The following is a 12,677-nucleotide window of genomic DNA, read 5'->3' on the forward strand; positions in this document are numbered from 1 at the left end:
TTTTCCTCCATGGCCGTATGTGCATGACAGCACACGCAGCGTTGGTGTCTGAGCTGCACTTGAATCCTCACCCCCCCACACCGGTGAGTGTAACAGTGAGAACAGGGGCGGCAGGGAGAAGAGGAGAACATGCCAAAGGAGCCCTGCCAAGGGAGGCAGGAGAGGGAGACAGAGTCACACACTTGAGTTTTTGCCCTCTGTGGTGGTCAGGCTGCTTGGGAAGGCAACTCACGGCCACATCCCCATGCCATTAAGGGCAGAGGCTCTGCTGAGTGAGTGAGGAGACCAGGGGGTTGCTCCAGGGAAAGCACCTGCACTGCAGGGGATGGCAGGGAGATGCCTGAATCCCTCCTCCCACAGCATTTCTGGCAGCAGTTCTCCCTTAATTCCTGCCCATGGCTCTGCTGCCTTCAGCTCTTCTTGGCCACGACCCCTTTCTCTGTCCACAGGTCTCCTCCCTCTCCATGCTCACAGAGCCCATCCCACCTGCTGTGTGCTCAGCTTTGCCCTGCAGGCTCCTCCCAGCAGCAGGGCACTGAGGAGAAAACCCAGAGCACAGACTCCTTCCCCTTCAGTTAATCTCCTACTTTGATATCCATCTTTAAATAACCCTCTGCAAATGTCCTCTGGGTGATGTAGAAGTCTGAACAGCCCTGACCCATGCTGCAGCGTTTCAACAGCAGAAGGACCCCGCCTTGCTGGGGGTCACTCTTTCCACCCACAGCTTCTCCCTGCAGAACCACGGGGACCTCCCTGCTCTGGCTGAGTGCTGACCCTGGCAGGCAGCGGAGTCCCTGCCCCAGGACACCATCCCCTGGGGTGCAGGGACCCTGCTCAGGAGGACAGCCCTGGGCACCCCGGATGCACACCTGGAATAATATCCCTGCTGCCGGGAGAAGGCCGCCGTCATGTCCTGTCTGAGCAACCCTGACCCATGCAGCACCCTGCCCTGCCCTGCTGGGGCTTGCTCCTTCCACCCACAGCTTCCCACAGTCCCAGGGGCAGCACCCCAGGCAGGCTGGGCACTGACCCTGGCAGGCAGCAGAGTCCCTGCCCTGGCACACAGCCCCCTGGGGCACAAGGGACACTGCTCAGAAGAACAGCCCTGGACACCCTGCCTGCATGCCTGTCTTCACACCCCTGCAGCCATCTCCAGGAGAGTCGTGATGCCCTGTCCCTCTGACGGTGCAGCAGGAAAGCCCTGCTCTGGAGCATGACCTCTTCCTCCAAACCAGAAAAACCAGGAGAGCCATCCTGACAGGTCCTATCTGCTGTGGCATGGGCCAGGTCTCGGAGACACTTGCAGGAACCCATCTGCATTGACCTGCAGCCAGGGACTTACTGCGTCAAGGGCTGTAAGGATCTCTCCCACAGTGAACTCTCACCTGTCCTCCCATGCCAGACTGCCTTTAACCTCTCTGTTACTTATCTCCTCACCCCTCGCTGCCTGCAGGCAGTGCCCTCAGCCCTGCCGCCCTTTGCAGAGGAGCTGCTCCTGGGCAGAGCTGTCTCTCTGCAGCACTGCCTGGTTGCCATGAGCTGCCTCCATCCCAGGAGCCCAGCCCAGCTCAGCAGCAGAGGCCCAGCCCAAGGTGCCACTTTCTCTGCCCCCTCTGGGCTCCCTCCAGGTGTCCCTGGGGCTCCTGGGAAACCTGCTGTGAAACAGGCTGAAGTAATAACTTGTGGTCCCTCTCCCACCTCTGGAGAGATACTTCTTTCCAGCAACTTCTCCTATCAGAGAGAGAGAGCTGGGCATGAGAATCCCCTTTCCTTACTTCTGGTATGGGACAGGCAACCTGGACAGTGAGAGAGCTCCTTTACCCCTGCTGAGGGAAGGGATTCAGCTGAGTCAGTTGAGGCTTCTCATCCTTTGTTTGTAGTCCTGGGGCTGGAAGGGCACTCAGCATGAGTCATCACCTCAGCAGCTGGACCTCCAGCTGAAGGCTTCTTGGAATGTGGTACACAAAGAAGATGCTAAAAGCACTTGCCCTACAGTGTTATCATCTGAGCGGCAGTGAGCACAGCTGGGTAAGGAGGCTTCACAGCATGCCCATATGTCTTTCTGTCCTCGCTTCATTTTTTTCTGGAGCATTGCTCCAGAACACAGAAGAGTGTTCTTCCTTGTTTCTCCACCTGTCTGTGTGTCCTGGTTTCAGCTGGGATAGAGTTAATTTTCATCTTGGTAGCCGGTATGGGGCTGTGTTTTGGCTTTAGGATGAGAACAATGTCGATGATACACTGATGCTTTGGTTCTTGCTAAGTAGTGCTAAGCTGTCGCTAAATAGGTGCTAAGTGGCGCTCACACTGGTCAAGGACTTTTCAGCTTCCCCTGCTCTGCCGGGTGCACAAGAAGCTGGGAGGGGGCACAGCCAGGGGGAGTGCTGACCCAGACTGGCCAAAGGGCTATTCCATACCATATGACGTCGTGCTCAGTATATATATATGCTGGGGGAAGAAGAAGGAAGGGGGACATTGGGTATGATGGTGTTTGTCTTCCCAAGTAACCGTTACGCGTGATGGAGCCCTGCTTTCCTGGAGATGGCTGAACACCTGCCTGCCAATGGGAAGTAGTGAATGAATTCCTTGCTTTGCTTTGCTTGCGTGCACGGTTTTTGCTTTGCCTATTTAACTGTTCTAATTTATTTTACCTCAATTATTAAACTGTTCTTATCTCAACCCACGAGTTTTCTCCCTTTTACCCTTCTGATTCTCTCCCCCATCCCACTGGTGGGGAGTGAGCGAGCGGCTGCGTGGTGCTTAGTTGCTGGCTGGGGTTAAACCATGACACCGTGGTACTCTTGCTCTCTGGGGTTGGGGTGGGGATGTGGGTCAGCTTTTGTTCTGACGCTGACTGTGGAGGTCCTTCCCCTAGGGGTATCTTCACGGAAACTCGGTGCCCAAGCTGCATTTTAAGCTGTGACGACTCATAGCATTCCTTTGGTAGTAGTGGAGACTGAGCTGACTCATTCCTCATTCAGCTCAGGGAGGGACTTTTCTATGAGTAATGGCATGTTTTCTTCCTCAGAGAACTCTCTCATCCTTGGACAGGTCCTCATACCCAGAGGGAGCAAATGTCCAACAGCAGCTCCATCACCCAGTTCCTCCTCCTGGCATTCGCAGGCACACGGGAGCTGCAGCTCTTGCACTTCTGGCTCTTCCTGGGCATCCACCTGGCTGCCCTCCTGGGCAACGGCCTCATTGTCACAGTCATAGCCTGCAACCACCACCTCCACACCCCCATGTACTTCTTCCTCCTTAATCTCTCCCTCCTCGACCTTGGCTTCATCTCCACCACTCTCCCCAAATCCATGGCCAATTCCCTCTGGGACACCAGGGCCATTTCCTACTCAGGTTGTTCTGCCCAGGTTTTTTTCCTTTTTGTTTTTCATGTCAGCAGAATTTTTTCTTCTCACACTCATGTCCTATGACCGGTATGTGGCCATCTGCAAACCCCTGCACTACGGGACCCTCCTGGGCAGCAGAGCTTGTGTCCACATGGCAGCAGCTGCCTGGGGCAGTGGGTTTCTCCATGCTGTGCAACACACGGCCAATACATTTTCACTCCCCCTCTGCCAAGGCAATGCTGTGGGCCAGTTCTTCTGTGAAATCCCCCCACATCCTCAAGCTCTCCTGCTCACACTCCTACCTCAGTGAATTTGGGCTTGTCATGTTTAGTGCTTTTGCATTTTGGTGGTGTTTTGTTTTCCTTGTGGTGTCCTATGTGCAGATCTTCAGGGCCGTGCTGAGGATCCCCTCTGAGCAGGGACACCACAAAGCCTTTTCCACGTGCCTCCCTCACCTGGCCGTGGTCTCCCTGTTTGTCAGTACTGTCATGTTTACCTACCTGAAGCCCCCCTCCATCTCGTCCCCATCACTGGATCTGGTGGTGGCAGCTCTCTACTCAGTGGTGCCTCCAGCAGTGAACCCCCTCATCTACAGCATGAGGAACCAGCAGCGCAAGGATGCAGTGTGGAAACTTTTATAACCGGATGTGTTCCTGGAGCAATAAACTGCCCATTGTCTTCATAGCTGTTATAATGTAACTCATTGCAGGTGCAGCCTGTCTTCTGTATGTTTTGCTATTGTTGTGGTGGTCCTGTGGCCACAGGCAAGGACAGGCAATGAGCACTTCTGTGACAGAGCTGGCCTCCATAACAGCATTTCCAAAAAGAAAGGTGATGTCCTCAGGGCATTGCATGAAGGCTTAGTTCTTCTTCCAGAGATTCTCTCAAGAACAAGCTCAAGACAGTGCCCTGGTGAGGAAAACACCAGTGAACAAGTGAAGCGTGTGAGTGTGCAGGGCTGGGGCACACAGCAGTGTCCTGACACAGCCAGGCCTCCAGGGACAGACTTGTAGGACCAGCAGAGCAGGGTCTGGTCTGTGCCCGTGTTTGCCTGACACCCTGGGCAAGGTGCCCCAGGGCAATGGCCACAGACCAGCCCCTTGCAACCACCATTCCCAGCACTGGCCTCTCACTCCAGCTCGGAGAGGTTCTTTATGGAGGGACACCGAATGACTAGGTCAGACGTCCATGTTTGCATTGTACAGAGGAGTCTTAAGCATGCACAGAGTGTGCATGTGGGGAGATGAACCAGAGGGAGCCTGAATGCCATCAGCTGTTCCTAGAGGTGCCATGAAGGCCTGTGGGACAGACAGTGCCTACAGGTCACTTCACTTTGAGAGTAACATCCCATGGAAAACCACCTGAATGCAGCATTGGGATGTGCTTCTGTGAACCGAGGTCCCTGGGTCCATTCCTCATGCCAAGGGGCATCTCAGACAGATGTGGAGCAGGGCGATACACAGCAGGGCTGAGGTGCCTCCCAGCCTCTGGTAGTGGCAACAGGAGGCCAGAGAGTCATTGTGCCTGCTGCAGTGCACTGCCTCCACATGTGCAAGGGAAGGACTCGTGCCTCTGAGCACCCTTGTGTGTAGGAGGAGTGCATGAGGCCAGCTCAGATATGGACACCTCACAGGGCCCTGCCCTTTCTGTCTGTGACTCCAGGTACAAACCCCCCTGGCCCAGGGAGATTCATCTCACCCGCCTCGGACAGGCTCATTGCAAATGCTCCTGTCTGCTCACGTCACCCTTTCTGGATTGTGCCCTCAAAGGTGTCAGAGCCATCAGAGAGGTTCTGGGGTCCTTGGAAAATGCAGACAACATCACCTCAGTCCCTGGGAAGGGGATGGGCCAAATACTGCTGCAGCCATTTCCAGGTACTTGTAGGACAAGGAAGGGATTGCCGAACCTGTATGGGTAGGGGAAAGAAGGGGATGTTTTGTACGTGGGCCTTAGGAAGGGTTTTGACACGGTTTCCCATACTCTCTTTATAGCCAGATTGGTGGTATCTGGATTGAAGAAGTGGGTGATGTAGTGGGTGGGAAGGTGGCTGGTGGATCCAGCCCAAATGTCAGCCGTGGTAGAGTCCTGCTGGTGGCCACTTCCTAGTGGCATCCCTCAGTGCAAGCACTGGGGCCAACACGCTTGAGTGTCTTCATTAAGTGCCTGGATAATGTGCCGGAGTGCCTTTTCAGCTCCTTTGTGGATGATGCCAAAGTGGGCAGAGCTCTTGAGTGACCTCATCTTGTTCACCATGCCTTGAGCAGGACAGGCGGACAAGGTGATGTTCAGGGGTCTCTTCCAAGCTGAGTTATTCCAGGATTCAACGAGTCTTTTCCTTGGAGAGCTTTTTGAAGACAGAAGTGACAGAGGAAGCAGGTAAAAACAGAGACAGATACTAGATAAAACTGATGAAACAAGCTTACGTTTATCTGTTCAAATACTGAGCCACAAGGAGGGTTAATGCTGGGTACGGTATCGTGTGGTCAAATGTGTCTCAGGAACTCATAATCCAGTAGGAAGCCAATGACTGTGAAGGGGGCTGTGAGGTCACTTCTGCCTCTGGAGGTGAGAGGCCAACAGCAGGAATGTGTCTGGGAAAGGCACTGTGAGGTCACTTCTTCCTGAAACAGCCGATAGGTCAGCCCTTGACTCATGGCTGGGACATGTGCTTCTAAACTCACCTCTGCCGGTGTCTGTGACGAACCAGCAGAAGGCACCTGGTTGGCACACTGGCTGCGAGACCCCCCTCTGCCGAAGGACCTAGGCTCACTCCGGGAAGGGGGCTTGTAGTTTGGCTGTCCTGTCTCTTCTGCCTGAGTACAGGATGGGACAGCAGGCATGCAGCTCAGTCATGTCTACCTTAGAAGCTGAAAGGCTAGCAGCCATGGAAGATCATGGTGAAGCTACTTCTGTCTGGTCAGGTGAAAGGCCACAAGAAGGCTGATGGGTTGGGGTGCCTGCTTGAAGGGTTGTTTCCCGGATAGTGGAGCTTTTCTTGGAGGTAGGAAGGAGCAGGAGAGAGAAACAGTGCCACACCGTGCAGCTTGAATGGTGGAGATTGGCCATGAGGAGGAAGAAATGTCACTCAGAGGGTAGTGCTGTGGTAGATGAAGTCCTCCAGAAGGAGTATGAGATCAGTCCATCTCCTTGTGTTTGAAGGAACAGAGTGTGAGGGTGGACAGCCGTCAGTGAATGTATGGAAATGCCAGGGTGAGAGCAAGGTGAGGAAGCGAGATGGGTGTCTGCAGCCTGCAGGGCAAAAGAAGCAGCTGTGCGACAGCGTAGGACAAGCTGTGGTGGAGATGGCAAAGAGCGCTGACAAGGCTGGAAGTCGCCAAGAGAACCCAAGGCTTTGTCCCCCTGGGTACGGCAACCATCCCTGCCACCAAGGCCTGTGAGGAGACATGTTGTCCTGAGGCAGTGGGGGGCCTCATTGCCCCCTTGCACACCCCCAGTAAGGCTGGGAGCTGTCATAGCCTTGTCCTGCACTCAGCATCACCCCCCCCACACACATCCCACTGCCCCAGGAAGAGCCCTGAGCAATGCGTGAGGGACAGGACCTGCCTTCCCCGGGGCTGGGGGTCAGAGCTTGGCCTCTCTGCGTCATAAAACAAAGCCAGGGTTTTCTCAGCAGCTGAGCTGCCTGCACATTCCCGTTGCTCTGCCTGCAATCATGGCCTCCAATTCTCTGCTCTAACGAGTCCCTGGGGAGGCTTTGCCAGTAATGGCCCTCAGTGGGGCTTATGAATACTTCAAGGTGCTTTGGGTTTTGCTTTTGAGGTTGACTCTTGGAGAGGTTTGTGCAATCTCTTCTCAGTGCCTGCAGCTGAAGGACTCAGCACAAATCCTCCATGGGGCTCATTGAAAGAAAGCAAGCCCTAACGAGCCATGTCTCTTCCCGTAATTTTCATCAGGTCTTCAAGAGGTGTACGGATAATTGGAGTTGTTTCCTAGTGTAGTTATGGGGAAAGATTTCAAAGAGCTTCTAATAAACATAAGGCTTTATTTTCAAGGGTGTAGTTTATTAGTTTTCAGTTTCGAGAAGAGGTGATGGCAGCATTCTCCAATAGATATTGCTGCAGGGTGCCTCCTCAGGAGGTCTGGACTGGTAGGAGAAGCTTCCCCTTGAGCTCTGACAACCTCCCACCTCACCTCCCCAACCCCACCATTTCTCTCCTTGCCCACCTGGGACCTTTCCTTACAGCAGACTTCTCCACTGATCTCTGCAGCTGGATGGTACAGCCCCTTTGCACCATCTCCCCCCTGCTCTCCTTAGAGACCTGGCTGCACACAGGCACAGAAGGGTTTCTCCTATTTGCAAGCAGAGGAAAAGTCAAGCATGGTCAAGGCTTGACCAAAGGCAAAGAGAGACTTTTTTTTATTTTTGAACAAAGTAAAACTGATAAAATTCACCATTACAGTAAAACACACTCCTCAACTGTATGCCAAGTACAAGCTGCCACCAATGAGGTTCACCTTCCACAAGGGATAACCATGCAAGAAATGTTCTAGACAGAAAGAATATTATAAAATAAACAGGATTAAAGTGTTGGCTAAAGAGAGAATTAGACAGACTACTGAAAGATAGGCAAGCTTTTAACTCCTTGATGCTCAAAGCAGCTACTGGATTGTTGAGAGGTATCTGACTGATCCAAGAGTAACGGGAAGGGAAATCTAGAGAGCAATTGCAAGTGGTTATGTGCAGACAGGCTGCTGGAAAGGTGACTTCAGACATGGTCAGTTTAGCTAGGACAGGTGGAAATAGGTGAAAGATGAGGGCATCTCCTGCACAGCCTAACAGAGAGAGTACTGACAATGCAAATATAGTGGAAGGTCAACAGTTCTCCTCTTGCGATTAATGTACATCCTGAAAACCCCTCACTTTGATCTCATGGGAAAACACTGACTTTTTATTACAAGTATTCAAGTGTTTCAGCTGATGAGGTCGTGCTCATACTTTTAAGCGCGTATAAAAATTTCTCAGGTTGTCAGGCAGCGCTCCGCTGCCTGACCATAAGTATCCAGTGCTGCCTCTGGAGGACCCAGTGTCTCTGAAGTGCCCAGAGCCTGGGCCTGGCAGTGTCACAGAGGAGACACTCGGAAGCTGCAGCTGGAGCCTGTGTCCCTCTAACTGCATCCCACCCCAATTTTATGATCACTTTCCTTTGCAAACAAAGGCAGCACACAAAATCCCCCAGAGATCAGTATATTAAAACAAGAGAAAACAAAGCAAGGAGGAGAACAACATCAACAATGTCTGAAGCTTAAAATTGTAATAGGACATCTCCTTCACTCTACATCTTTCATTCTGTTTCTTTGTTGCTTCATTTTTTGGAAATGGTCTCAACATTTCCATCATCCTGAGGCCTACAGAATTAAAAAAGATATTTTTTTTGTGGCTTGCACAGAGCCCAGGGCCCCAAAACACTCCCTGCCCTGGACTGTCCATGCCACCTCTAACTCTTGGCACAGAGTGAGTCACGCTCGGAGGTGTTGACCACTTGCCTGATGGAGGAAAGCAGGGTACAAAGCGTCAGTGAAACTTTTGGATGGCCAAATTTGCACAATTCTCATCAAATTTGTGTTATCTGTCTTTCTATGTCAGTCTATGGAAAAATCTATATTTCTGTCCATGTAATGTAAATGTAATGTGTAGAAAAATGTATAGGTGTGTCCAGTTACTCAGCAAAATACCTTTCCTACCAGCACTCTCAAGGGAGAATCTTTGTTCTGAGGAATTACTCTATTTGTACTGGCTTTGTCTCTCCGTGCCCTGCCCCACTGGGCACTGGGACCAGCGTTCCCTCAGCTGCCTTCCTTGTGCTGACAACACATTTAGAGAAGCCCTTCTGGCTGCCCTCCCCACGCATGGCCGTTTCCAGCCACTGCTGAGCTTTGGCTTTGCTGGCTCCATCCCTGCACCCACAGGCCAGGGGTCTCTGCCTCCTGGGCAGCCCGTTCCCCCTCCAGCCTCCCTGCACTTCCTTCGTTTGTTTGACCTCCTAAGTCAGGAGGGTCCCTGTTCATCTGTGCTGACCTCTTGACAAGCCCTGCTTGACTGCCTGCATCAGACTGGCTTCTTCCTGGGCTGTGAGGACGTTGTCCTTGAAGATCCAGGAGGGACTCACAGCCCCTTTGTCCTCCAGGACAGTCCAAGCAGATCCTCAGCTAAGTGAAATCAGCTCTGCTGCAATCCTGCACTGTCGTTCTGCTCCTTGTCCTACTTCTCCGCCATCCCATGGTCATTGCAGCCATGGCTGCCCTCATCCTTCCCAGCCCCAGCCAGATCCACCTTGCCTGTCAGTAAGAGACCAGCCCTAGGGAGCTCATTGAATGTCTGTGTCAAAATGTTGTCTTCCACACCCTCCAGGAATCTCCCGGGTTGCTTGTGCCCAGCCCTGTTGCCCTCCCAGCAGATCATGGAGTGGTTGAACTTGCCACGTAAACGAGGACCTGTGACCATGAGGCTTCCTCCAAGGCCCGGCTCTGTGCACGCCAGCCTCCCCTTTGCACAGAGCTCACCTCCACCTGCTCACCCGCCTACCTGCCTTCCTGAGGAGCCCTTGCCATCCATGGCTGCCCCCCCACCACTCCAGCTGTCCCAGCAGGGCTCTGCAGTCCCCGGGGGGGAGCACATGCTGCCTGCCCAGCAGAAACGCCAGCGCTGGGGAGGGGAGAGGAGAGGCAGGTAAAGGGGAAGGGTTCTGGGAGGCTGGCTGGGAGGTTACTCCTCTTGCCAGAAGAGGATGCTGCAAGGAGAGGCATCGTAGCTGGGAGGTGGCTTTTGAAGTCACTTCTTTGGGAACAACCCAATTGGCCAGGTGCTGAGGCAGGCCCAGGGATGTCGCCTGGAGTGTCAGAAAACCCCCGCAGCAGTGCTGAGAGCTTGGGAGAGGGGAGATGCAGAGGAAGGTGAAGATGACATGGCTGGGGGGTGGATTGTGATCCCATCTCTCTTGCAGTGACCTGACTGACTTGCGGCAGGCAGGCAGATACTGTGACATCATCAAGTGCATCACAAACCTCAAAGCAACACAGGTGCCCAGGTGCCCCTGGGCTCCTGGAAAACCTGCTGTGAAACAGGCTGAAGTAATAACTTGTGGTCCCTCTCCCACCTCTGGAGAGATACTTCTTTCCAGCAACTTCTCCTATCAGAGAGAGAGAGCTGGGCATGAGAATCCCCTTTCCTTACTTCTGGTATGGGACAGGCAACCTGGACAGTGACAGAGCTCCTTTACCCCTGCTGAGGAAAGGGATTCAGCTGAGTCAGTTGAGGCTTCTCATCCTTTGTTTGTAGTCCTGGGGCTGGAAGGGCACTCAGCTCTCTCCTATGACTGCCACAAACCCACAGGAGGTGGGATTCCTCTTGCCTCCGTTCAGGTGGACACAAAATAGGAACCTGGTGCCTGGGAGCCTCTTGTCTCAGCTCCCGTGGTAATTGCTGGGGATGGAGGCGAGGAGTGAGCTGTTCAGACTCAAACACCTGGTGACATCTGAGGTGCCAGAGGTGGTCCACGATATGTGCAGGTAACTGCACATATCATGCAGCAGTTCACAGAGAGGGCAGTATCTGGGGGCATCATCCTTGAGCTTAGTGGGGACTTCCTTTGGCCAACAGCAGGTGCCCCTGTTTAGGACAACTGAACTTTTCCCTGCTCCTTATGTTCAGGGCAGCCTATTGAGGTAGTCAGGGGGGCAGATGTAGCCATTGCCATAGCCATCAGCCATCTTCTCCATCAGCTGCATATACTAGATCACCATTGACTGTAATGGCACAACGCCCATGGACATCCCTATGTTGCCGTTAGGGCAGCTACTCAACAGCCAAATACAGGCCTGTAGTGCTATGCGAGATGCCAGGGCTCTCCAGCACAACTGCGTGTTTGACACCGTTTGATTCTCTTTCCCACAGCATTCTTCTGTAGAAACTGGCTGCTCATGGCTTGGACACACATACTGTCTGCTGGGTAAGTAACTGTCTGGATGGCCAGGCCCAAAGAGTGGTGGTGGAAGGATTCAAATCCAGTTGGTGGCTGGTCACAAGTGGTGTTCCCCAGGGCTCAGTCCTGGGGCCAGTTCTGTTTACTACCTTTATCAATGATCTGGATGAGGGGATCAAGTGCACCCTCAGTAAGTCTGCAGACAACACCAAGGCCAGTGGAAGTGTTGATCTGCTGGAGGGTAGGAAGGCTCTACAGAGGGATCTGGACAGGCTGGACCGATGGGACAAGGCCAACTGCATGAGATTCAACAAGGCTCAGTGCCGGGTACTGCACTTGTGTCACAACAACCCCATGTAACGCTACAGGCTTGGGGAGGAGTGGCTGGAAATCTGCCCAGTGGAGGAGGACCTCTGGGTGTTGGTCGACAGCCCGCTGAACATGAGCTAGCAGTGTGCTCAGGTGGCCAAGAAGGCCAAGAGCATCCTGGCTTGTATCAGGAATAGTATGGCCAGCAGGAGTAGGGAAGTGATCATCCCCCTGCCTTCGGCACTGGTGAGGCCGCACCTCGAATCCTGTGTTCAGTTTTGGGCCCCTCACTACAAGAAGGACATGGAGGTGCAAGAGCGTGTCCAATGTAGAGCAACAAAGCTGGTGAAGGGTCTAGAGAACAGATCTTAGGTCTGAGGCAAATGTTGTCTAGTGTGGAGAAAAGGAGGCTGAGGGGAGACCTTCTTGATCTCTACATCTACCAGAAAGGAGGTTGCAGCAAGGTGGTGGTCGATATCCTCTCCCAAGTAACAAGCAATAGGAGAAGAGGAAATGGCTTCAAGTTGCACCAGATGAGGTTTAGATTGGACATGAAGAAAAATTAGTTCTCTGAAAGGGTTGTTACGGACTGGAACAGGCTGCCCAGGGAAGTGGTTGAGTCCCCATCCCTGGAGGTATTTAAAAGATGGGTAGACGTGGTGCTTCGTGACATGGTTTAGTGATGGACTTGACAGCGCTAGGTTAATGGTTGGACTCGATGATCTTAAGGGTGTTTTCCACCTTCAATGATTCTATGATTCTTTGATAATTTGGGAAACATCTCTTCTACCGAACCACAGAGCCACTGCAATGGCCTCCTTCCAATTTCCCTTTAAACCTTCTCTTGACTATCATGCCTACAGCAACATAAACTCTATATAGGAAATGGAGGCAGCAGTGGGTTCTATCAGCCCCTGCTCTACACCCCCTGCCTGCACTGGGAAAGGAAGAAATGGGTTGAAAGGAGAAGTGATCTGGGGCCCAGCTTAGACAAGTGCAGGGTCATCCAGTCCACTGCGAAGTCGGGAGATCAGGAACAAGTCCATGGGCAGAGGTTTGTGCTCTGCCAGACAGTGCCAGAGGA

This window comes from Platalea leucorodia (genome assembly GCF_965183815.1).
Source record: "Platalea leucorodia genome assembly, contig: HAP1_HAP1_SCAFFOLD_185, whole genome shotgun sequence".
In the NCBI taxonomy this organism is placed as follows: Eukaryota; Metazoa; Chordata; class Aves; order Pelecaniformes; family Threskiornithidae; genus Platalea; species Platalea leucorodia.